We start from the raw sequence: 24,726 nt of genomic DNA on the forward strand, positions 1-24,726 counted from the left end.
CACAGCAAGAAGATTCCATCTATGAGGAAGTCACCCTTGTCAGACATCAAATCTGTTGAAGTCTTGATCTTGGACTTTTCAGCCTCCAGAACTGTGAGCAATGAATGTCTGTTGTTCACATGCTGCCCCATGTATGGCATTTTGCTATAGTAGCTCAAAGAGACCAAGACAATGAGACTGGATATTCCCAAAGGCAGTAGAATTCTGTTTTCTTTGTATCCTCCCTACCATGTAATATAGTGCCCTACATATGGTGGATGCTTAATTATTACTGATAGATTGAGTTTATTTTCAGGCTCACATCTTAGGCATGAATAATTAATCCTCCTTAGTGCCATATTACACCACTTGTGCTAAGGAGAGATCTAAGACTTTGTGGAATAAATACTATGTGCCCCCCCCAGTACCACCATATACAAAAGTTATATGGCCTAAACAAGAACTAGACCACATATCCTGTGCCTTAAAGAACTCCTGTTCCATATTTGAAGGATAAAGCATAAACAATTGCAATAAATTCTAATGACACAAAATGCCCCAAAACACCTATATAGAAAACAAAAGACCTGAATCAAATCAAGAGTTGCAGGGCACACAACAAGTGATTAAGAAGAGAAAATCTCCACAAAGCCAAGGCTCCATGAAGTGAACTTTGAAGAGTGGGTGAAATTGAGCAGGGTGGGTGAGGCATGGCTGGGGTGAGGACCAGCCATAACAAGGGCATGGGGTCAGAGTCCCACCTCCTGCTCCTTCCCATGCTCAAGGCTCCCTGCATGTCCCTGTCTGTAAAATGGGGATAATAATATAGTACATCATTCAGACTTAACAAAAATAATAAAATGAGCTAATTGGACTATGCCTGTAAAACACTTTGAACTCCATTGCAGAATGGAAGTGGCTATTGAAAGCAAGGTTTTTATTAGTGGGGAAGTGGGAATGCCCCTTTTTAAAAACCAGAGCAAATATCCTCTCATAATTTGTCTCAGCCCCAGGGAGCTGTGCCCTTCTGGATCCCTCCATAGAGAACCTCTCTATTTCCAGGTTTTAGACAAAGACATTGGACTGGAAACTGAAATTCCATCCCGAACCTAGGAACAGTCAAAGACAATGGGCCCTACTGGCATTCGAGTAAGTAAAAGATTGCAGATACAAGAAACAAAACAAATAATCCAGGTGATAACAGTAATTCTGAATGAGTGATTCAGTTGCAGGCCTGAAATGTGGCCAGCCTGGCCTTGGGCTAAAATGACCAAATCTCATACTTCAGCCCATTAGAACGTGTTTGCACAAATCCATTAAGCAATGCTGGTTGTTTGTGTCCAAAAGAACAGTCCACACAGTAACTGCATTGTTCCCAACATAGTATTGAAACTTGAAACTTTATCTTCAGGATTGGAGCACTCTTACCCAGAAAACAAATTCTGAGAGGGAATAAATTACTAACAACCAAAGTGATGGGTTTAGGCGCTATCTCCCTCTTGTGGGAGAAGGTGAGGTGATACTTCCTGTTGCTAAAGAAGCAGGGCTGGGTCAATTGTAGGTGTTGTTAGAGGAAGGTAGATTGTGGATTCACCTAGAGAAAGAATCTGTAACAATTAGAGATGGTGGAAATTGAGACAGACTTCGTCTTGAGCTGGTTAATGCCCCAGTGCTGGATGTGTTCAGCTTCTAGGAGAAAGCCTAGAGAAGAAAAAAGAGAAATTAGACGTGGATAGCACAAGGGTTGCCCTGTAGCCCTGTGATTGGTGTATTTTGTCTTAATTCCAGGTGGTGCTGCTAAATGTGAAAGGAACCTGGCCCTGGAAGTGGGAGTTTAATTGGTTCCCATTGCAACATATTCTCCAGCTGCAAAAATTACTCAGCGTAACTCGACCACGGCCCAGGCTCCCACATTTCTTGAATGAGAATTAGCAGAATTTGGGGCTTGAGAATCTTTTTTATTTTTAAAGACATGTTTAAGAAAACAAATATGTCATGATTTGGCAAGAAATGTAATGTGCCCTCCTCTCGATTGCTCCCCACCTCCCACAGATCCTGTTAATCTTAGTGTTATAACTCTCCTTAACACAGACAAAATGCCATGAGAATAATAATAATAACAAAGAAATGATGACGACCAAAACAAATGCCAAGACAGCGCAACTACAACTGGGAGTTTGCTTCCTGCCCCTTCTTTTCTAATTGGGCTCACTGAAGGCCATGCAATAAGTCAGCAGAGCTTAAATCTGGAAGTAGGCACTCAATCCAAGCACAATTGTTATGCCCTACCCTTGACACCTTAAATTTCTTTTTCTATCTAAATATTATCTTTCCCTACCTAATTTTTTTTAATGCTCTGTGTTTCTAGCAGTTGCTCTTGCCCTTTTTAAAATAAGAAGCATTCTTGGAGTCCGCTGCAGTAGCCCGGCGACCAGCACATCAGACCCTGTGCTCATTCATCCCTGTCACTGGCTCTGTTCCCTACCTCTGCTCACCATGCTTGTTTCCTCATCTGAAACACAAAAGGAAACTTTCTGCTGCTCACATCCGTTGTGGAGGTGAAGATGGTCGTGTCTGTGCTGGTCCTAGTGTGTGGCTCAGCACAGGAAGGGCCATGGGGTCCCATGTCATATGTTCCCACTTGTGGAATTTTTCACAGGCTGGCCACACTGGTCCAAAACGGCAGGTTGATTAGCACTACATGGACTTTCAGGACATCGACTCTGGGCTAGGCGTGCAGGGCCCACCAGAAAACTGTGGTCGGGTGGATTCAATACCTGAGACAAGTCAGAGCAAAGGCCAGTCTCCTCGGTGTTTACTGCTAAAGCTGCCAAACATGCTCAGCTAGCAGGGATGACTGCATCTCTCTTTCCATGGCTGGATTCCAGAGCCCGTGAGAAATCAGCATCAAATGAGATTCCATGAAATCCAGTCAGGATGTTCGCAGGGGATGAGGTGCTTCTGAAAGGTACACATTAATTTGAGTACATTCAGATCTATCTCACATCTCTTGTAAATTGATTGGAATCTAAATCACAGGACACTTCAAAGAGTCTTGATTCTGCTCAAGTCTTACAAGTTGTTTCATAAAAGGCAGCAGGAAACACAATGCAATTAGCTACATCTTTTCTCAAATAACAGGGCCATGGGATAAACCCACACAGCCTATTGATGCTTGAGTCTGTGTGGATTATAGCCATGCCCTGTACCAAAGTGCAAAGCACAGGGAACGCAGGTCACAAAAGCAGAGATATACATTTGTTTTGCTAGAATTGAAAGGGAATGGGATTGTTTTCTTGCCGTAGGTGAACCTCATAGTTTTACAGTGTTACGAAATGAGAAATTTTGGAAATAGAATATTTCCCATAGACAAAGCTTTTCACCTAAAAGCTTTTGTCCTTGCCTAACACATGACAGTGTCCTTCCTGGTTTACTTAGGACTGAGAGGTCCCAAAACACAAGATTCAGTTCTAAAGCCAGAATGTTGCTTGGCCAACAGACAAGTTGGTCTCTCTGCTGTGTCACATTTGATTTTGATTTGGGATTTTGCAGTTCTGGGGATTGAACCCAGGGTCATTTTGCCACTGAACTATATCTCCAGTCCTTTTTTAGACAATGTCCTGATAACTTGCACAGGCTGGCCTTGAACTTGCAATATTCCTATCTTGGTCTCCCAAGTAGTTGGGGTTATAGGTGTGTGTCACAGCATCCAGCTCTGTGGGGGAGTTTTGAAGCTCTCCATGACTGGGACACATTTCAGAGCCCCATTCCATCTCAGGCTCTTGAGAGACCCAGGCCTCAGGCCTCGGGGTATTGACTCTCAGTTCTCATTGGTGCCAAGTCAAGGACAGGTAAGTAGGAAGGGATCTGGTTGCCGCCACCACTCCCACTTAAAGGAAATCCTTCTGTAAGCCCAAAGCACCTTGAGATAAGAACAGTCTTGCAAATAAGTTTGATGTATTTTTCTCTTAATGTCTTCTCAAAGCCCAGTGGTGAGTGTATATGGGCTGCCACTCATCATCCATAGCACTCAGCAGTGGGAAAATAACTGACATCTGCAGATTTATGATCAAATAATATTGAACAGCAGCACAAACTGGATGCAGATAGGACCAAAAAGTTCTCATCCATGAGGATGCCAGCAATCTACATAGCTGTTAAAATATTTTTCTTAACCTGATCAGTTATCTGTGCTCAAAGGCATGAAGAAAGAAAATATCAGAAAAGAACAGGGTTTGAATCTTCCCTGCTGTTTACTGTCTCTGGGGAATTCAGGTCATTTCATGACCCTGGATCAACAAAACGGGAATGATAGTGAGCCCTTGGAGGGTTAGATAAGAGAATGAGCATGTCAGGTCGTGTCTAATGCCTGACTGGTAAGTAATCAGCAAGGAGTAATTCATTCATCCACCTATAGGGAGGATGAAACAGGTGTGTACCTACCTGATAAATGATTGCTCTTTATATGGGAAAATCAATTTATAGGGAAAAAAACTGGCTTTGGAACTGGGGGCTCCCCTTTTGAGCCCACAGAATTCTTCATCCAGGATGACAGTTGAAATCCTTCCCAGCCAGTTTACATGGGGCTCCCGCATCTCTCAGAAGGTACTCCAGTAAAGTTTGAAGCAAAGGCCTTAGCAGCACCTGAGCTGTCTCTTTTGGTGTGAGCTTGGAGCTCAGGTACCTGGGGACAAAGCTCCTCTTGCCAGCAGAGACAAAGAACAGAATCAGCTCAGGATTTAGTTTTGCCTCTGCTGGAGAGAAGAGAAAGGGGGAACATTTGAGAGCAGCCTCCAGCTTCTTATGCTAAATGAGTATCTGCGGTTGACACAGTTGTGGCCCAGAAGAGGAAAGGACTGACACCCCTCCTAAAGGTGGAAACAATCCAGCTGTGTGCCCCCCACACCTCACTCAGTCTCCAACTCTGCATGGTGTCTTAGAGGGCTTCAGGGTGCATTCTTCTTACTCATTGCTGTGATTTGTTTTGTTCTGTGTTTTACAGTACTGAGGACTAAACCCAGTGCCTTAGGCATGCTAGGCAAACCCTCTGCCAGTAAACTGTATCCTCAGCCTTTCTTTCTTTTTTATTTTGAGACAGGGTCTCACTAAATCACCTGGGTTGACCTTGAACTTATAGTCCTCCTGCCTCAGCATCTTATGTACCTGGTTCATTATTCCGATTTTTACAGAACGGAAGGCTTTGGTCCCTAGGCTTTTTGTCTGTTCATATGACAATAAATTGGGGTACTATTGTCTGGTGCCCTATAAAGGGTTAACAGCTTTCTCCAGGCCCCAAATATTATCACCTTGTGGGAGAGTGTTTCCACACCACTGGCTAGTTTCCCTTATTTTAGAGGGAGTTTAGGGGGTCAATTGTTTTAGAAGAAGGCAGCATTCAGCATTCCACTGTCTCTCTAATCCTCATGCCATTTTCATGGGAATGAAAGGACTCCTATGTGGACCAGGGGCTCTGTAATCTGGATGATTATTAGAATTAAACAGAGAGCTTTATTAAAATCAAGATTTCTAGATTGTATTCAAATCTATGTACTGTGAATCTAAGAGACACATGGGCAGGGACTATATCTCATTTAAGTTAGATTCTACATTGCCTTTTGCTAGCAAATGTTATTGGTTGATTTTATTTAATGTTCACTCTTTTTACCCTTGTCATTTCCCATTGCAGAGACTAAGTAGCCAAATACTCATTTCCCTGCCTCCCTTGCAGCTAGGAAAAACCAAGATTTATCACTGTGAGATGTAAGTGGAAGTCTGGTAGATTATGGAAAATTTTTTGCTATGCTGACAATAGGGATGAGTTCCTGCTACCTTTTTTATCCCTGTGTGCTTTGGAGGCAGATTTGATTACCTAGAACTTCATCAAGCACCTTGTGATCAGGAAGTATCAAACATGTTGAAAAAGCCTAGAAAATCATAAAGACCTCAACCGTGACCAAGCCACTGACCAAATTCAGGAAACACCTCCTTCCAAATGTATAATGCTAAGAGAAAAATGAATTTCTATTTGTTAAAGCCCCAATAAGGTGAGCATTCAGTTACAACTGAACACATTTCTAGGTGATGCATTTTCTTTTTTTTTATTATTATTATTGCTACATTTTAATTTCTTTTTCTTCATCTTTCTGACAGGGTTGAACAGGCTGGAATAAAATCAACAAGACAGCACTCAGAAGTATGGCTGTTTGCTGCTCTCTGCCTTGGCAGTGTGTCTTTTCCAGATATGGCTTGGCCCTGTTAGCTATGGGATGCTATATCAAACAGGGTCTGCCCAGTCCCTCCTGTGAGTCCTTTGTGTTTTATTCTTTTTCTACCATTTTGACATTTTCTTTTTCTAAATGGAAAATTTCTTAGGGAGTATTATTGCTTAAGTTTCAACAAAAAAGAAAGAGAGCAATTGAGTAGCAGTAGAAAAAAGATTAATAACTGAACACACTGCTCCTGGGTGACTTTTGCTTCTTGAGCTGTTTGTGGAGCCTAACTATGCTGCTTTGAGAAAGCAGCTTGCCAAAATACACATCCTTTGGCTAGGTTTTCCCTATAAGAAAGCTGTCTGATGAGTGTGGAGTTCAGCAAATCCTGGATGAACTGCTGGGACTGCAGAGGGGACACAGCCTATTGGAGAGTTCTCCCAGACCCTGGAAACCATGGCTCCACGTGAGTCTTTGAAACTTAGATGGCATAGTTTGTAGGCAGTCCTGTGCCTGCTCAAACAGGGGAAGCAGGGAACTATGAGGCTGGGGCAATGCCCTTCTCTCTCATTTTGGGGAGAAAGAAAGCAATTGAACTTTGTTCATTGCATTCAACTGAAAGCCAGGGATAATCATTTCCAGTTTTCTCCCTAGCTGATAAGCTCCTAGCATGAGCGCAAGACTCTGTACTCAGGCTGCCTGCCCGGCTCCCTGGGTCTTATCTCAGGCCATCGGCAAACCTGCCTGTCTGCATTTCCTTCTGACTCCAGCAAAATCTGGCTTTTCGTAAAAGGCCAACCATTCCATTTGAGGCCCCTTTATGCTGAAATGCTTTTCCCAAACAGATGAAATCAACTGTTTTCTTTCAGGACATGCTTAATGGTTTCTTCTGAATCAGCTTTTGAACTTCGTTTTCTGCTATGAATCATATTTGGAACATGTGGGGATCTACAGGAGTTAGAACCTTGTAATTTCCAGCTCACATGGACAGATGTGACTCTTAGTTGCTTAGTTGGGGCCTTTCCACAGTGAAGCCATGACATTAAAGGAACTGACCTCCCCAATATCAGTCCTACAATTCTCCCTAAAGTCCTTCATGCCAAGAGATGGAAAACATGGCACACTAAAAATGCTTTTTCTGGACACAATTTTACAGTAATATGTGCTTCAAGAACAACAGGGACAGATGCAAAGCCTGAACTGAGGGAATCGTTAATTCTCAGGATAATAAGAAGGCACAGACATCCAGGAGATAGTATCACAAATCTGGGTGCAGATTTACTATGTTCTTCAGGTTTTCTATGTGTATGACTGTTTGAGTTCTGCTGGATCTCAGTGTTCACCAAATAATAGGGGTAGTAGTGTTTCTGAGGACTTGGGAGCCTCACGTGTGCTGGTCATTGCATCACTGCAGGAGTCTGTGTGGCTATCACTCTCCTCCTCCACCTAAGGAGGGGGAACTTGAGGCAAAGGAAGACTGATTAAATCACCTAAGGCCATAAGTACCAAACCTGCCTCCAGAATCTGTGTCTCTAAGGTATACTGTCCAGAATCTGTGTCTCTAAGGTATACTGTCAAGGCTTCTTGAAAGCCTGATGACACATATAAGAAAGGACACTTGCACCTAATCTTTGACCCACTGTAATGCCCGGTGTCATTGTTGTCAATCTCCAACACACCTGAGAAGCTCATCACCCAGTTATTCCTGAGATGCAGAGCTGCTTTCATCATCACCCTGTGTCTGGGGCAGAGCATCCAGAGATGTCACAGCAAGCCTTAGTCTCTGGTAGGTTGTAACCCAAGGCGAGACTCTGAAAAGGACAGTTTTCTTAATAGTATCTACACTGAAGTGACTGTGCTTTTGGCAGATGTCGTTCTTTTTGATAGCAATGATACAACAGCAGTAACAGAAACAGCAGCAGGAGAAACCAATGAGCGAGAGAGGAAAGAGCAGTCAGGGCAGCAGCAGAAGAAATGTTGCTGATCTAGAAGCTGTGCATCTCTGTTCACCATCAAGCCCTCAGAACACACCCGTTTAGCAGTATGTCTTCTATGTATTTGCTTATTTTCTGCATTTTGGAAGCAAACCGGAAAAAGTGTAAAATAGCATTCTAGAGTCACTTCTGTGGTTGCAGAACTGGATTGTTTTCTTAACCACTCATTGATAATGCTCCTAGATACCACTTTGCCCTTTGTCCACGGAGTCCCTCCTCCACCAGCACCTCATTTCTTCCTTCTCTCCTCTCCACTTCCACACTTAGGGGATCCATTTAAATGAAAAGTGCAAACTGTTGTAGCATCTACCCAGTGCTGTCAAAAATTATTCCCCTTTCTTCTCTAAATAAGGCAAGGTTTATTGGAGAAAATGCAGAAATTGATGCTGAAGGCGTTGAGTGACTTGCCCAGTGTGACTGCAACAGTACCTGGAAGGATTGGGCCTCCAGAAAGCCCTTTGCGTCAAATCCATCAGAAATGCAACAAGCCCAGGCTGGGCTGATGGGGCCCCCTGCTGCTTCCCTTCCACTGAGCCCCACAGAACTTCTCTCCCCACCGTTTCTGAGAGCACTGTGCCGCCTTGGTTCTTTCCTTCCCCGCCAAGACACACGATGTTGGATAGCATTGTGCAGTGAGAACAGTGCACGTTGCAGCGTCTGAGAGACTTTAAGTTTGACTCGGGTCAACTTCTCATTAGCAACTTCAGAGTCTGCAAAAAAAAAGGCACTAACAGCCCTCCATGGCGTTGTAGGAGGGTTGAAAGAGACAGTGATGAGTGAGGAACGCCGCCCAGGGCCGACACATGGCAAACACTCATCCGGTGTGTGGATCTTGAGTGGTTTACCTCCTCTGCCTTTGCTGTGGCCACCTTGTTAAGCAAGAAAACACAAACCCATAGTACCTTGCTCCTTTTGTGTCATTCACATCAGTACTCCCTGACTGCAGCGTCACAACATGTAAGTCAAGAGATGAGCTGCCAGCAATAAAATGGGAAAATGGTACAGCGTAGGGAGAATCGTTCTGAAGTCCAGATGCTGCCATTCATTTCCTTCTTGGGCTTCACTACTAGAGAGCTGGGTTGGGTAAGTAGCTAAGCCTCAGATTCCTCCTCTGTCAAAGAGATAATAGCACCTTTCTTTGGGGGTGTTATGAGGATCAACTGTTATGTTATAAGGATCAGGTCACAGCACTGAGCAGAACTACACTCACAGTAAATGCTCAATAAATCTCACCTGTCACTATTGTTATTCAGTGTCAAATACTGAAATTTATAAATAACTCTTTAAAAATCATTCTTCAAACTTACCCCCAGAAGAAAGCATGTTTTCTTTACATTCTGAAACGCTCGCCTGAGTACAGGAGAAAGGTGCAGAGCCGTAGCTACAAGCCAAGAAATCCAAAGAACACCCATGGAAGTATCATAGAAGTGGGTGGCACAGGATACCTGATGTCCTGACCAAAATATGCAATAGCTAGTACAGTGTGCATCTCTGCTGAGCCAAGCTGGTACTAGCTATGTACTTACATATATGAACTCATCCCATGCTCACCACCACTCACAAGGCCAGAGCCAGGATTTTCGCCACTTTTAAATGGGGAAAACAGCACAGAAGGGCTCAGTAACTTGCTCAAGATTACACAGTTCATATCAAAGCGAAGAGGTGAACCTAGGCAGGCTGACTCCAAGCTCTACCTTCTATGCTAGATTGCCAGAAAAGAAACAGAGGGAATAGAGAATCACTGATTTCAATATCTTCCCACATTACAGAACTTAATTTCTAATGGTTAGGATCTGGAATACAACTAGTGTGTGAAATAGGATCATTCATACTTTCTGCATTCCCTTTTGCAATTCTGTTGCTACATTTCTGCAATGAGGTAAGTTCCACATACAGTCTAAGCCCTTAGGTTCCATCCTCACCTGAAGATGGGCCTTTGGGAAGAGCAAAAGCATCCGTGAGCCTCACCTGTGCACAATCCTTGCGCTTCCGTGCGGATGGGACCCGCGACAAGCCTGCAGGTTGCAAAGAATGTGTTTATGTCACAGAGGGATTTTCCTGCTGATCTTGAAGAAGTAAGTACCACACTGCGTGAGGGCCTGAGAAGCAGAGGGCAGACATCTGATGTTGAGAACTACCCACAGCAGCCAGCGAGCAAAGTGGAGACTTCAGCCTTTCAGCTAAAAGAAGCTGAAAACTGCTGACTCATGCAGCTTAAAAGAGGATCCCTAGCACCAGAACGGTCACTCATCCCCTGATGGCAGCCTTTTGAGACCCTGGGGTAGGATCCAGTTGAGTCATGTCCAGGCTCCTGATTCATGCAAGCTATGATGTAATAAATATGTGCTGTTTAAAGCTGCTACAGCCGGGTGTGGTGGCGCATGCCTGCAATCTCAGCACTTGGAGGCTGAGGCAGGAGGATCACTGCAAGTTTGAGACCAGCCTGGGCTACAAAGTGAGCTCAAGGCCAGCCTGAACTGCATAGCAAAACCCTGTCTCAAAAAGACAAAAAAAAAAAAAAAAAATTAAAGCTGCTATGTTTGTGATAATTTGGATATAGTAATAGAAAACAAGAATGCACTGCTTTTGTCATCCTCCAGATAGATAAATCAGACTTTAAAGACTAGAAGACACGAAAGGGATTAAAAATCAAATCTACTAATCTAACTGCTGAACACAAACAGGTATCTTCTAGGCATTCAGTTAAAAACATGAATGAAGAAATGCAGACAGATTCTCTGTCTGAGGTCACAACCATATCAGCAGAGAAAGATTTCTTTCTTCCGTAGAGTTAATTTTTTCCCAACTGGACATTTTTTCTTCTTTTGCAAGTTCATAAACTAAAAAAAGCAGAAAGCATCTCCCAAGTCTACCTCATCCATTCACCTGGCTCCTCAAAAGGCCTTGTCTAAATCAAATTTAATGAAGAGGTGACTGCTCTTACTTAAACTTCTCCCTTGACATTCCAGTGACTTAAAACCTTCCACCAGAAATTCCTTCTGTCCACACAAAATTCTCCTCCCTAAGCCTACCTTCCTTTGGGCTGTTCTCGGAGGGGACGGGATGGCGGCAGTCTGTGCAGAATGCACAGTAACACTTCATATATTTGAAGGCAGATAAATCCCTCTTAATGCTTGTCTTCCTGGAGCCAAAATCCCTTCGCTTCCACCCCATCCCTCCAGTTCCCCGACGGCTCTTGTGATGGTTCTGCTACCCATGTCTTCAGCCTTTGCTAGAGTACAAGAAACTCTAGACAACTGAAGTAACAATTCTCCATCAGGAGATCCTCTCTGACCACAACATAGCACAAGTGAGCCCTACGGGGCAATGAGGGGTAAAAAGATCAGGAACTAGAAATAGGAAAGTATTAAGAAACCAGGAGCTGGTGAAAATTCTTCTTAGGGAATTAAGCAGGCACTGGCAGATGCAAGTAGGAATTATTTCAGAAAAAAAGTTATCATGGGTGTTCTAAGGGAAATTAGGGATGGAAGAAGGAGATGAGCTAATTGGTTTTGAACAGTGATTCTCAAAGTGATTCTAAGGTCACCAATATCAGCATCTCTGGTGTGTTAATTTCCTAGGGCTGCAGGAACAAACTCTTACAATCTGATGACTTGAAACAATAAGAAGTTATTTTCACACTGTGCCTGAGGGTAGAAGTCTGAAGTCCAGGCTACAGTGCAGCTTTCTTTGAAGTCACCAGGAAAAGACCTGTTCCATTATTTTCTCTTAGTTTTCTCTTAGAACTTGCAAATAGAAGTCAAAGGCATTCTTTAGTTCATATACTCATCATTCCTGTCACTGCTTCTGTTGTCACATGATACTTTATATAGTCTGTACCTAAATGTCGCCTCAAGGCCTCATGTGATCAAAGGTGGGACTTTTCAGAGCTGGCTTGATATAGGGTGTGTGATACTGGGATTAAGGGTGCTCAATTAGTCCTCTGATTGGTTTAGCATTTGAAAAATGGGAAGGCCCACCCTGGGTGTAGGTGGCCCTACCCAAAAGGCTTGCAGCTTGGGTGGGACAAAAGGGAAAAGGAGGCTTGCCTTGCTTGCTTGCTGCTTCCTACCTCCCCTGCCATGGACTGTTTCTCCTCTCCCATGCTACCCTGCCTTGGAGCCAGATAATTATGGACTGAAGCCTCTACAAATTGTGAGCTGAAATAAACTTTTCCTCCTTTACCTTGTGGGTGTCAAGTATTTTGTCCCAGCAATCAGAAAAGTAACGAAGACAGTGCTCTTCCTTGTGTCTCTGTTTTTAGATGTCTTCTTCCATTCTTGTAAGAATATCAGTCAAATTGGATTAAGGACTGACCCTACTCAAGTAAGACTTTGTATCTAATTACTTCTGCCACCTCTTATTTCCTAATAAATTCTTCTTTTGAGATGACAGGCAGGACATTAATTTTGGGTGTGCTATGCTAACATTTTTTCCTAAAATCTATATGTTGAAGTACTAACTCACTTCCCAAGATTGTGATAGTAGGAAGTGAGGCCTTTGGGAGCTGATTAGATCATGAGGGCTCCATACCCTTATAAAAGAGTTCCTAAAGAGATTTCTTGTGCTTTTGCCTGTGAGCAGCTAGCTGTCTGTGAGATGGCCCTCACTAAATAGCACCTTGACCTTGGACTCCCCAGCCTCCAGAACTACTGGTATGATAAACTACTATTGTTTCTAAGACAACTGATATATGGCTGCTTTGTTTCAGCAGCCAGAATGGACTAAGATGAGGGTATCCCTGGGAATTATTTATAACTACAAACTTTTGGTCCTACCTAAGACATATTCACTCAGAAGCTCTTCAATAGATGCCTAATAAGCCATTTTTAAGAAGCCCCGGTGAGTCCGATGCTTGGAAGTATTCAGAACCTTTGATTTTAATGCAACTGAGGGATTTTCTAAAATGTACTGAACTGTCCTGACCCAGAGAAATAGGAGCATCCTCAGCAACACTGGAAGCTTCATGGATCAACCTCTAGGCCACTTCATACAGAATTGGATCTAAGATGCGTTTTGGTGGGAAAACGTTGTTTTGCTATGAATAGGTTCTGAGCCTGCTTTGCACTTATAAATTGGGGCCAGATATGTGGCTGTTTTCTGTCATCCTGTCCTCAGGGACAGTCTGAGAAAAGCTCCAAGGGGAAAGATGTTGATCTTAGACCACATTTCATAAAGGATAAACCAACCATGCCAGAGGACTTGTCCCTGGCTTGCAGTATCACAGAGGATCCTGAGGGAAGTCACCCCAAAATCCAAGCAGAGCCCTAGAATCTGGCAAAGTTGGAGATCAGTGCAGAAGTTGTACTGTTAGGAATCAACATAATCAAGGAGGAAAACAAGCAATGTCTTTGGCCCACAGGAGGAAGAGAAGCCATCCTCAAAGGAGACATTCCCACTTCCCTTTTGCTTAGTAAACACACCTGCCTGGGATGCTAGGTAAAGGCCTGGAGTTTAGTCCTGTCAGCAGAACTCCCTGGCTGTCTGGGAAGCTTCATGCTCTGTCCTTCAGACTTGCTGAGTTCTTACTGCAGAGTGAGCCTGGACACTCTGACCGTCTCTCAGGGCACACTAAATGAAAGGATATGAACAGAAAGATAGCATTAAAAAATGCCCCTCTCACAGTGTGTAGTGGAAAATAATCACACTGAAAATAAGTGGCAATGTGTCCTTGGGGAACTCTTGCTGCTGCCCCAGCCTGGGTTCCTATTCTTCTGGAAGGAATTACACAGAGGTGGCGGCTCCTGCACAGGCTGTAGGCTCAAGTTTCCCGGGCAGTATCCTGACTTTGGACCCACATCTCTCAGCAAGATATATGTCCATGGGCTTAAGAGAGAACAATAGCTGCTTGGCGGCTTGTTAGAGGACTGGATATATTAAGCAAGGCAGCACTTTGTATTTTTAAAATTCAGGCTCTTTCTGACTCAAACATGCCTTGAGAAATAATACCGCTTGCTACCTTGATTTTTATGGGGGTTTATTCATCTTAAAAGCTTCTTAAGAGCAAAAGTGAGCCATTTAAATCTTGCTCAGGTTCTGCACCTATTCTGTCCCAGGTTTTGAGATGTGGGGGGATGCACACACCAAGCGTGTTCTGTACCTAAATACTGTGGGTGCCACCAGAGCACCAAACATTTGCAGGTAAGCTTTGTGGGAGCTTGTTTGGGCCCCTCCAGAGATTCAAAGTAGGAAATAAGACCAGACCTTATATCCACGGACCTGCCATGTCTCTACATGACATCCTAGGTCTACCTTTCCTACTTACTTCCTTCCACAAAGGAAACCCCTATTCTACCACACTGTCCCACTACCCCACCCCCAAACTCACTCACTCGTCCTCTCTCCCCCTTCTCTGCTAATCCCCAACCACACAAATAGGGGGCCACCTGTGTACTTCTTGACCCCCTGACCACCACTCATGGGCCACCCCATTTGAAACTAGTTGACGCAGTTTCCACTTCCCACAGGTGGGCACTTAGAGGGGACGGGTGAGGCCTGTCTCCCCCATGCACTCTTGACTTGTATGACCCACAGGGAGAAAAGCAGTGCTCCCAGAGCCCACAAAGGAAACCAAGCCCAGTGGGAGAAATGTTTATTAGAAGGCCCTTCCGATGAAAGGCTTGCTTTGAAGTATCTTGACATTTCAAGCACTTATGCCTGTCTCAACCAATTCTAGGGCAGAATCTCCAAGCAGCTATACATTAAAATATACGAGGTAGATATCCCATGTAAAAAAATTCACTGAATCCTTCAGTGTTGAAATGCTTAGGAGACCTACTGAAAGGTTAGACATCAATGACCCATGTCAAAGCCAAACCGAATGGGGGAAAATAAAAGTTCCCTAAGCCGCAGATCAGCATTGCCTTGTCATGATTTCAGCAGAATATTCAGTCCAGTGAGGGTAGGGGGTGGCAAATTAATCTGGAAGTGTAACTGTATTATGTTGTGTCTGTGTTCCAATTAGCTTCATTAATAAGCAGATGTATTTAGATGCCATCAAAGTATGATGTATCATTCAAGTGTTATACAAACCAAATATGAAGCACCTGAAAATTTTGTAGTAGCATTGCCAAATATACCCCTAACTCTGTCAGTGTAAGAAGTCAGGAGAGCTCAGAAACTATCATGTTATATATAAAGGATTCCTTCCCAGCTAGTCCACACAGCTTGATGAATCTTTGTAATTAGCATATTTGAAATACGATGCATAATCTCTAAGGAAGGCAAGCGTATATACAGTTTTTTTAAAAAATCCTTTTTGAGTCTCCTGCTGTGCTTGCTTCTTTTGTACCTAATGATTTAATGTCTCTTCTTTGTTCCAGTGTTTTGGAAAACTTTTTTAGTGTTTTTTTATGAGCTTGTCTCTCTTTCTCACATTTCCTGTCAGGGAGGAGGAAGGTACTTTTTATTTTATAATAATGTTGCTTAAATCGCTTCCTCAATCTCTCTCTGGAGAACAGGGTCTCAATAAAAACATTTCATGGGCTCTTAGAATGTCTTTCTTTTGTTGCTCACTGCTTGGGGGATGGGGAGAAATGGAAATTGATGTCATAGATCCAGGCTGGCAAAGAGCATGCATGTCTGGGGAGATCAAGAACAAATTGGGGGGTGCACCTTCAACAGCCACACGCCCCCTTTCCCTCCTCCCTCTTGGGACACATAGGAAGCTCTCGGCTGTCTCTGCTGCCCAGTGGGGTTGGTCTGCTCACACTCCCTGGCAGGCCCCACCTCTCTGCTTCCAGGGCCCTTGTGGTATGTGCTGGGCAGTTAGAGTAACCACTTTTATCCTTCTTGAAAATATTTACGGCTACACATTAGAAATTGCCCTGGGAAGTAGGCCTATAAATTTCCCTCCTCATGATCTCTTCGTCTCCCTATCTTGAAGGTCAAGATACATCAATCCTAGAGTGCAAAAAGGGAGGAAGAACTTTCATGGGTGAAATCTGATAGCAGTTCCTTATCTTATTGGCAACACTCAGGATCTTACAAGAACCACTTTGGCCTGGGTGAGTGATCACAGGCTGGGAAAACACAGATCTTGCAGGGAGGTGCAAAGCTTGAACAGGAGACGGTCACAGACACTTCCCCTTGTCTCAGAGAACAGGGCTCTGCATTCTGCAGGCTGGTGTGCACGGCAGGCCAACCTCCCTGAAGCCCACTCTGCAGCGAGCAGAGAACACCTAGGAACACAGGCACACCAGGGCCAGCTGGGGCTTTGCTGAAATGCAGCCGCAAGGTCTCCTTTACCTTGTACGTGAGTTTTAGGAGACTCCCTCTCATCTGACCCAAGCCTGTACTGTCACACAGGTTGACAGACTCAGGACTTAACAATATCCTCAGAATGGCCTCAAATTTAGAGCGCCCAAAGGCTTCTCACCCAGCGCAGTGCAGGAAGATTTCCACACTCCGGCTCAGGGGGTCACATTGCCCATGTTTGCCTTTTGGCTCCGCTTCTTCTTATGAGGCAGAAAGTCACTTAGGCAATCTGTAAATTAGAGAACATAATGTTTACACCATAAGGTACTATAAGAAATAAACCAGAGAGTGTGCACAAATCTGTTCCACAGTATTAAACACAGAGTGGGCCCTAAAAAAAGCAGCTGTTGTTGTTATGAAGGTGACATGATGGTTTCTCAGCCACCTGGGGATACTACAAGGTTCTAGTTCTCCCACAGGCCATGCAGAGCCACTGAGAATTATGGGACAAATGCCTTGTCATGAGGAACTGTAGTCTGCCCTAATATGGAAAGTTCTGGAATCTTCCCCTCACTGCTCTCTTAAAAGTATTTGCATCTCAGACAATGTACCTGACATCAGTAGCACTACTTATGCTTGTAAATTTCAGCTTTGGAACTGAATTCCAGTGACACAGAAGCAGTCTCTCATTACCAAGTGCTGTCTATGCCTCTCATCTTGTTGCCTGGTAGTGAGGCCTGTGACAGTTAAAGTGGACTGGCAACTTCAGTGGTAGTGAACCTATGGCATGTGTGTTATTTGGCCTTTTTTGAGGCAAAAGATGTTAATGTACGAGTTATTTTTTTCTAAACTAAAACCTCAGTATTCAGGTTTTATTTCAATGTTGGCACTTTGCAATAAATAAGTGGGTTCTGGGTTACAGTTTGGGCACTTGTCTCTAAAAGGTTTACCACCACTGGGCAACTTGATTCACTTGGGAGCCACCTGGAGAATTGTAAAGCACATACCTGAGTGTGGGTAGGTACTTTAAGAAGTGTGACCTTATGCCAGGCATGGTGGTACACACCTGTAATCCCAGGACTTGGGAGGCTGAGTTAGGAGGATCATTGCAAGTTTGAGACCAGCCTGGGCTACAAAGTGATCTCAAGGCCAGCCTGAACTGTATAGTGAGACCCTGTCTCAAAAAGACCAAAAAAAAAAAAAGAAGTATGACCTTCAGTATCATAAATGGACCCTAACTTTTCTCTCTGCCACTATTTCCTTGTTTGGCTTCCTAGCTGCCATAAGCTAAGCAATTTTTCTCTCCTACACCCTTCCCAATGTTTTTTTCTGCTTTGGAGCTAAGGGACCCTGGACTGAATCCCCTGAAGCCAGAAGCCAAATTGAACTATTTCTCCTTTAAATTGTGGTATTAGATATTCAATCCCAGCATTAGGAAACCTGACTAGTACAAGGCCTAACTGGCTTCATGCTGTGACTGTAATGGGTTCTGACTTTGACACAATAAAACTGCAATTTACATTTTCCTAGTTCTCCAAGACATAAAATCAGAGCTCATAACTATTTTCTTGATTCTGGAAAAATTTCAAAACATGATGAAAGTCAGACAATGTTTTCCAAATTTCTGAGGCTTATAACCACTTCCCACTGTCTCCAAGACCAGCTGGGTGGAGCCCTGCTCAGGCTTCATTCGTATCTTCTCAGACAGTTACCTTAAATAGCTTCCCTGGAAGTTCACTTGTACCAGACAGCGTACAAAAGCTTTCAAGAGTGTGCTGGAGAAGAGGATCTGCACCCGCTAGGAGGATCCTGAACATTGTGTACTTTGATTCATTATCCCCTCTGGGGTTTCCTACCTCACTGGAAGGAACAGTGCTTTGCACTCCTATGTGCAGCTCAGAGGGTCTAGACTCTAGAGCTTCCTTCTTGCCAACTGCTGTGGCCATCAGGCACATGGCTGGTCATTGTCCAGACTACCTTGAACCTGCTCAGGTATCTATCTCTTCATTCACCCCCAGATCTAAAACACATGACAACATCTTCCACCTCACTTCAGTCCTAAGAGACGATTTCTAATGGATAAACAGACAGGAAAGCCAGGGGGTTTAATAAACTGAAATTGCCCACCTCCAGGACAAAAGCATGTCTTGGGTACAGTGGGGGCCCACTGCAAAGGGAGACTCTCAGGAAACTTAGCCCTATTGTTCCAAGCTTAAAGCCTCTCAACCTATTGGACTCTGATTGGTTGAAAATAAATTTAAACAAGTAAATTCCAGGGGATTTTTTACCATAATTTCCCACCCCCACCGACCACCAGAAATAAAACATCCCTCTGGGAACCAGTTGTGTTTTGAATACGACGTGGTTACTAACACAGTTTCAGTGGAATAATATTGAAAGACTCTCCTTCCTATTCTAAAGTCCTTGAGCCTATAATTAAATCACGTCTGATCAAAGAACATTCCTCATATTACCACTGAAATACACAATCTCTATATTCCTAGACAGAGTAGTCATCAATTACCAGCAAAGCAACGCCCGTAAGCAATTGAGACAATCATTTCCATCTTAGAAATTTGCTTTGGTTTTCTTTAACTCATTTAAAGGACTTGCGACCAACAATGACTACATTTGGGAGGCAAGCACAGTACTGCTGTTGTCTTCTCTTAATTCCCAGTGCATCCCATGAACTGAAGGGAAATACAAGTGGATGCCAATTCCAAATGGGAAACTTTGCATAGAAACAATTACAAATTTCAGAGTGAGTTCATAATAAAGACTTGGACACTGCCTTTGACTCCCTACTTTTCCTGCATAAGCCTCCTTTAGATGTAATAATCACTGTTTACTGTTCTATATAAACTTCCAGTTCTTTTGCCTATGCCTCTGCTATCTCACTTTACAATGGTCTTGATAGCAATAAAAAGACACACCCCTTGCCCCTGTACTTTCTTGTCATACAGATATCCCTTTAAAGGCAGCAAAGATGAAATTGAAAGGATTGCAGGTAAAAGGGCAAGAGAATTGTATACTTACTGGCTGAAGAGTCAAAGGCCTTGGATTTAAAGGGTCATTGGCCATTTCTGGCTTCTTGTATCACTCATGTCAGTTGTAAAATGACATGAAATCCCTTTTGTCTCTCAAGAATGGCAGATATGGGATCAGATTAGTTCCAATTATCTCAAAGTAAAAGGAAGATGAATTGACTCATCTAGCATGAGTTATTCAGTCGTGGAAATCACAAAACTTTACACTTTGTGATTTTCTTGGTTATGGATAAGAAACAAAGAAACCTCCTAGATAGGTTTCAGTTGTAAGCTACTGTAGAGCTACTGGAGTTCTGGACATGACAGCCCTCTGTCCTAACATTCTAGGCAAGAATCCTGAGACCCATCCCGATAGAATCTTCTTGGTCATTCCCTTGTACTTCAACAGGTGGCAATGACCAGAGAAACAAAATGTTGATTGTCCTAATAAGAAATAACGCCTGGGCTCTCAGGTTGAACTACATAAAACTGCTAATAGTCAATGGTTTTGATTTATGAAAATGGTGGCTGTGTGGCTCAATTTGATGTGTGTTGGGAAGGATGAAAGCTCAGCTCGAGACAGTTGAATCCAATTTGTAAGCACTGCAAGCAGAGGGGCAGAAGTTCCTCCCTGGTTAGCTCCCCTGTGCACTGGCTGTGTGAATGCAGACAAGTTTGTCCACCTCTGTGTCTTGGCTTCCACATTTCCAAACTGGAGATAACAGCAGCACCTTCCTCATAGCACTGTCATGAGACCTCCGAGAGTTAACACACAAAAACTGTGAAATGCTATCTGGCTTTTGGCCGACAGAAGCTGGTATTCTTGTTATTTTTGTTGTTATTTCTGTGCAGATGCGATGGGCCTCTCTTGTCAATACCCTGGTGCTTCCTTCGTTCTTGTGTGATTTCCATCTTGCAACCTGTATCAGTAGCTGCACTCCCAAAGTGCGAACATTCTGGAGTTATTAAAAATTGGAGTAATAATTCAATCACATTTCATCACCCTGGGAAAATGCTATTTTCATTTGTGAGCTTATCAACAAAGTCTCTGCAGTCACCAGCTCTCAAAGACAATTAGAATCAGCAAATTACCCAAAGACATAAAATTAATGAAATTTTCTGATGTAATTGTTTTCTAGAAAGCACAGGGTAGCTCAAGAGGCATAGATTCAAATACAACGACTAGTTTCATGTGCTTCCCAAAGGAAATGACTTGTTTACTCATTTTTCTTCCACTTCTTAAAGAGGAATTACTTTGTTTGTTTGTTTGTTAAATTCTGGTTTCAGTATTATTAGCAGCATCCTAAGAAAATCATCTTTGCTCATTCTTTCTTCTTTAGGCAAAATTGTATCAAAACCATCCCAGGCTAGATGGTAGCCACCTGCCCCTGGAGACAGTGTGCCTCTTGCAGGAAGCCTGGGCTCTAACCCATCTGCTCTGCGTCCATTGGGCTGCCTTAGCCAGCAGTGGCAAAGAAATGCTAGCCAGTGAGGGAGGGTGGAGGGTGGAGGAGAGAAGAACTGTTCTAAAAGATGAGTAACACTAGCCAACCCTTCCCAGGTGCTACTCCTATTAGCAACCACCTGAGGGTCAGAGCACCTGTAGAGGCAAGTCGGTTTCTTCTTCCATAACTTCGTGGACTGCATGACCTTTATGATCACGCTCAGCTCTACCCTGTTAGGCCCCTGGATCCAGGGCTCTGATGATGTCCCTTTCCAGTTCTACACTAAATTCCCAGGAAAGCCATCCAGTAATGTATTTAATCCAAGGGCAGACACAGTTCTAGGCCCCAAACATACAAAGCCACACCAGGCCAAACCTGGTTCTATACTCACCAAGACCCCACACCCAAGGCACAGGAGTGTCACACAGAGAGGCCGAGGAGAATCTGGACAGACACCTACTGGGTTTTCCCCTCGGCCTATCAGCATTATTTTAAACCCTTTTATTGCAGTGACATTTCTGTGTGGTTGTCCACTCATCACTGAATGTAGACAGCACTCACTTGGTTTTTTGGTTGTTGTTTCTGAAGGATCTGTATTGCATAACACTTTTACTAAATATATTTGCATATGTTCTCTTGTTAATCTGTATTTGTTAGTTCTGTGTTCAGGCCTGTCCAGGAGACCTAAGGGTGACAAGGAAACTTTCCTCCCCTGCACCATCTGCCTGGATAATAAAGCCATTGTGTAGGAAGTACTTCAGTCTTTTCCGTAATGCCAAGTTGCCATCACCACTGAGATATTGTACTGAGCTCTCTTCCTGTGTTGTCTCGCTGAACTCTGCAGTAACACTCTGGATTAAGATGTTCCAACCCTGCCTCAAAAAGACAAAAAAAAAGATGTTCCAGCCCCGTCCTATGAATAAGGACACTAAAGTTCAATGAGGTTGAGAAATTTGCCCAAGATCATACAGCTAATGCATAATGTAATGAAGCCAGAACCTGAAACTAGATGTCCATCTCCTTTGCAAATCCATTTCATTTGAAGTGCCCATGTTTTAGGGTTCTTGGGGAAAACACGTACACCATTCACATTTCTTTGGGCTCCCATGCAGCTCATAGCATGGAAAATCCAGCAGAGCACCTACTCAAACCTCATTTGCATTCCCCTAAGTTTTCATTCTAAGTACTCATTTTTTTGAACTAGCACCTCTGAGGTTAGCTGGACCCTACTTGTGAATTCAACAGCTGCCCTGTCCATTTCTGGCTTTCACTTCATCTTATCATTCTAGTCATGATATAATCCATGACTACTGTGTACCAAAACAAAAGCAAGAGGTATTAGTTTTGGAAGCTATCACAGGTATGAAATGAATTCAGAAAATTTGGCTCTTGGCCTGCTGAAACTTGAGGAATCAAGCATGCACATGTTGTTGGTCAAGTTTGGAGATTTTTCTAAAGATGTGTGGCTCCCTTAGCTTTCGTTCCACATTCTTCGGGCGCTTGGCTGGATGTTCGATGTACAGCATTATATTTAACTTCCCGGCCCTCATAACATCCCAGGGTTGTTAAATGCACCAAGGTACTTGGTAATTCATCTTACTCAAAATTTTCACAGCTCGGTAGGCATGCATTCATTATCATAGAAATCACTTTAATGTTTAACAAACATATCTGGCATCTTCTCAGCATTCACATTTTCCATTTTCACCTAACCTGTCACAAAATATGCTGTGCGTATACAAATAAACAATCCGTGCAGAGATGATTTTTCACTGTGTCTCAGGAAAGACAGTCTAGGTTCACAATGTTCACATAGGATAAAGGTTTTTCATTCCTTGAGGGCTCTGGGCTTGGGTAGCTGGGATCGCCAGCCAGCGGGTTCTCCTGCTCAAGACCCAGTTTAGGGTTCACACCCTGCACAAAGGCTTCCCAGAGTAGTAACACTCTGCTTCTCATTCCCTCAGGGTATCCACATATCCTTTGTGCAACGCTCACTTCCCTGTGTTTATTGAGAATGGTTGCTGTTTTACCAGGTTGCTAGGTCTTGAGAACAAAGTCTCTTTCGTTTGAATGTGGGGGTTTGCAGTAGTGTCATCTATACTGTTCTTGTGTTGTTTTGTTTTGTTTTGTTTCTCCCACACTAATTTTGTGTTTCTCATAGTGTTGTGCCCTCTGTTAATGTTCTATAAGTACACATCATTTTGGGCACCAGAATATGAGATATTGATGCAAATATCCTACAAAGACCCAACAGACAGGGAGTCTGCTCTGTAGCCATCCACAGAAAGGTGTTCTAAGGAATGTAAAAAAAAAAAAAAAAAATACAAGCTGTTTCTTTGTTGTAGGCTGCCTACAGCTGACTTGTGGAGCTGAGATTTTGTAGGTGAAATATGGTAGTGTAAGTTAGTGTGGTAGACTTCTTGTTCTTAGGTGTACAGTTTCATTGAGCTTCCCCTGGACCACAGTAAGAAACACAAACCTACACAAGCCTGGTCATCTAGGCATACACCTTTTAGTAATTCTGCATGGTGGTGGTTCGTAGAATGTTTAAAAGATGCTTAAATTGGTTGCCAAGAAATTTGTAAAAATAGGATATATCTACATTTCCAGCTTCTCTTGAAGAATCAAATGTTTCTTTTCTTAGAAAACACAGACACTATTGGACCCAGAATCCTGTTCCAAAGATCTGTTTGGATAGGGTGTGAAGCCCCCAGATTTCCACAGTTCTCTTCATTTTCTGCTTTCTCTCCAATGCGGAGGTAGAGGGTCAGCTAGCATTTATCATCTTCCCCTGTATTTTTTTAAGTTATGGTTTTTCTTCTCAAAATATGGGAAAGATAAATAGACCAAGGTTATTTGTCTATCGGAAAAAAACTTGGGATGGGTTAGATATTTCTAATGGAAAGTCTATGTGTGTTTAACAGGGGAAAAATGTCAGAGTGAAAGAATCTAGTTTAATGTTCCACTATGAAATAATTCATGGGAAGAACTGTGACCACTTGTGCTCACAGTGGTCACTAGTACTTGCAGCTGCATGTAATAGAAAATTCCAAAACATTGGTTTCCTTAAGAAAGTTAGAAGCTCCACAAAACTGTCAGAGACACGGGCTCCTTCTGTCTTACTGTTTTATCTTTTGGTGATTTTTATGTTTATGGTCGAAAAGCCTCTTGCACATGGTGCAGGCAGTAAGAAGGGAAGGAACAAAACATAGCCCTTCCCTGGGACCTCTGCCTATGTCTCATTGACCAGCACTCTTATCGTGGTCTCCCCTTAGTAGTAAGAAAACTCAGAAATCAAGTTGCAGCCACTGGACATGAGAGACAAGAAAGAAGAGGAAATGAATGGCTTTGGAATGAGTGCTCGTTGCAGGAATATAGAAGGCCATGCTTGAAATAGACAAGAGTCCTAATGGAGAAGCTTAAGGAGTGTGAATGAACATGTCACTTCTCTCATTTGCCTGAACCTGTAGACATCTGGGGTGGCCATCCTTGGCCTGTGACATTTGGTAGTTCGTGCTGGATATAAACTTGAGTCATCAAAAGCAGAAGCCTGGTGGTGGGAATAGTCACTCCACTGCATGTCACAGCTGATGGCATCCACCTCAAAAGTGGACTTTGGCTTCCTATGTCATGCCCCAAGCAAGAATGTTGGAGAAATAAAACAGTTTTGTTTCTTTGTAAGAGATAGCCCTAAAAACAAAGCCAACTAACTTTATAAGTAATTTAAATCCTATGTTTATAGAGTCATTAAGAGCACTTAAATTTTTTTTACCAAGTTTTATTGCATTGTATGAATGGTACCATTACATTGTAATAATATTTGCAATGTTAGAGATTCACTGAGACTTTAGAATGTATCTCTGGTGAATTCCAGGGG

General features: G+C 43.1%; 1 long non-coding RNA gene across 2 annotated transcripts; it reads right to left on the bottom strand.

The window, feature by feature from the left end:
- Positions 1-1,361: 1,361 nt before the first annotated feature.
- Positions 1,362-19,716, bottom strand: LOC102004950. Of its 2 annotated transcripts, XR_261175.1 has the most exons (5): positions 19,415-19,716; positions 16,560-16,667; positions 13,606-13,753; positions 2,757-2,940; positions 1,362-1,680 (listed from the first exon to the last, which is right to left on the bottom strand). It is a non-coding gene; the product is annotated as an uncharacterized LOC102004950 (long non-coding RNA). The 2 variants fall into 2 exon arrangements; XR_261176.1 differs by lacking the exon at positions 13,606-13,753.
- Between the last annotated feature and the right edge of the window lie 5,010 nt (positions 19,717-24,726).

Source organism: Chinchilla lanigera, unplaced genomic scaffold (genome assembly GCF_000276665.1).
Source record: "Chinchilla lanigera isolate Chin_1 unplaced genomic scaffold, ChiLan1.0 scaffold00024, whole genome shotgun sequence".
Classification (NCBI taxonomy): domain Eukaryota; kingdom Metazoa; phylum Chordata; class Mammalia; order Rodentia; family Chinchillidae; genus Chinchilla; species Chinchilla lanigera.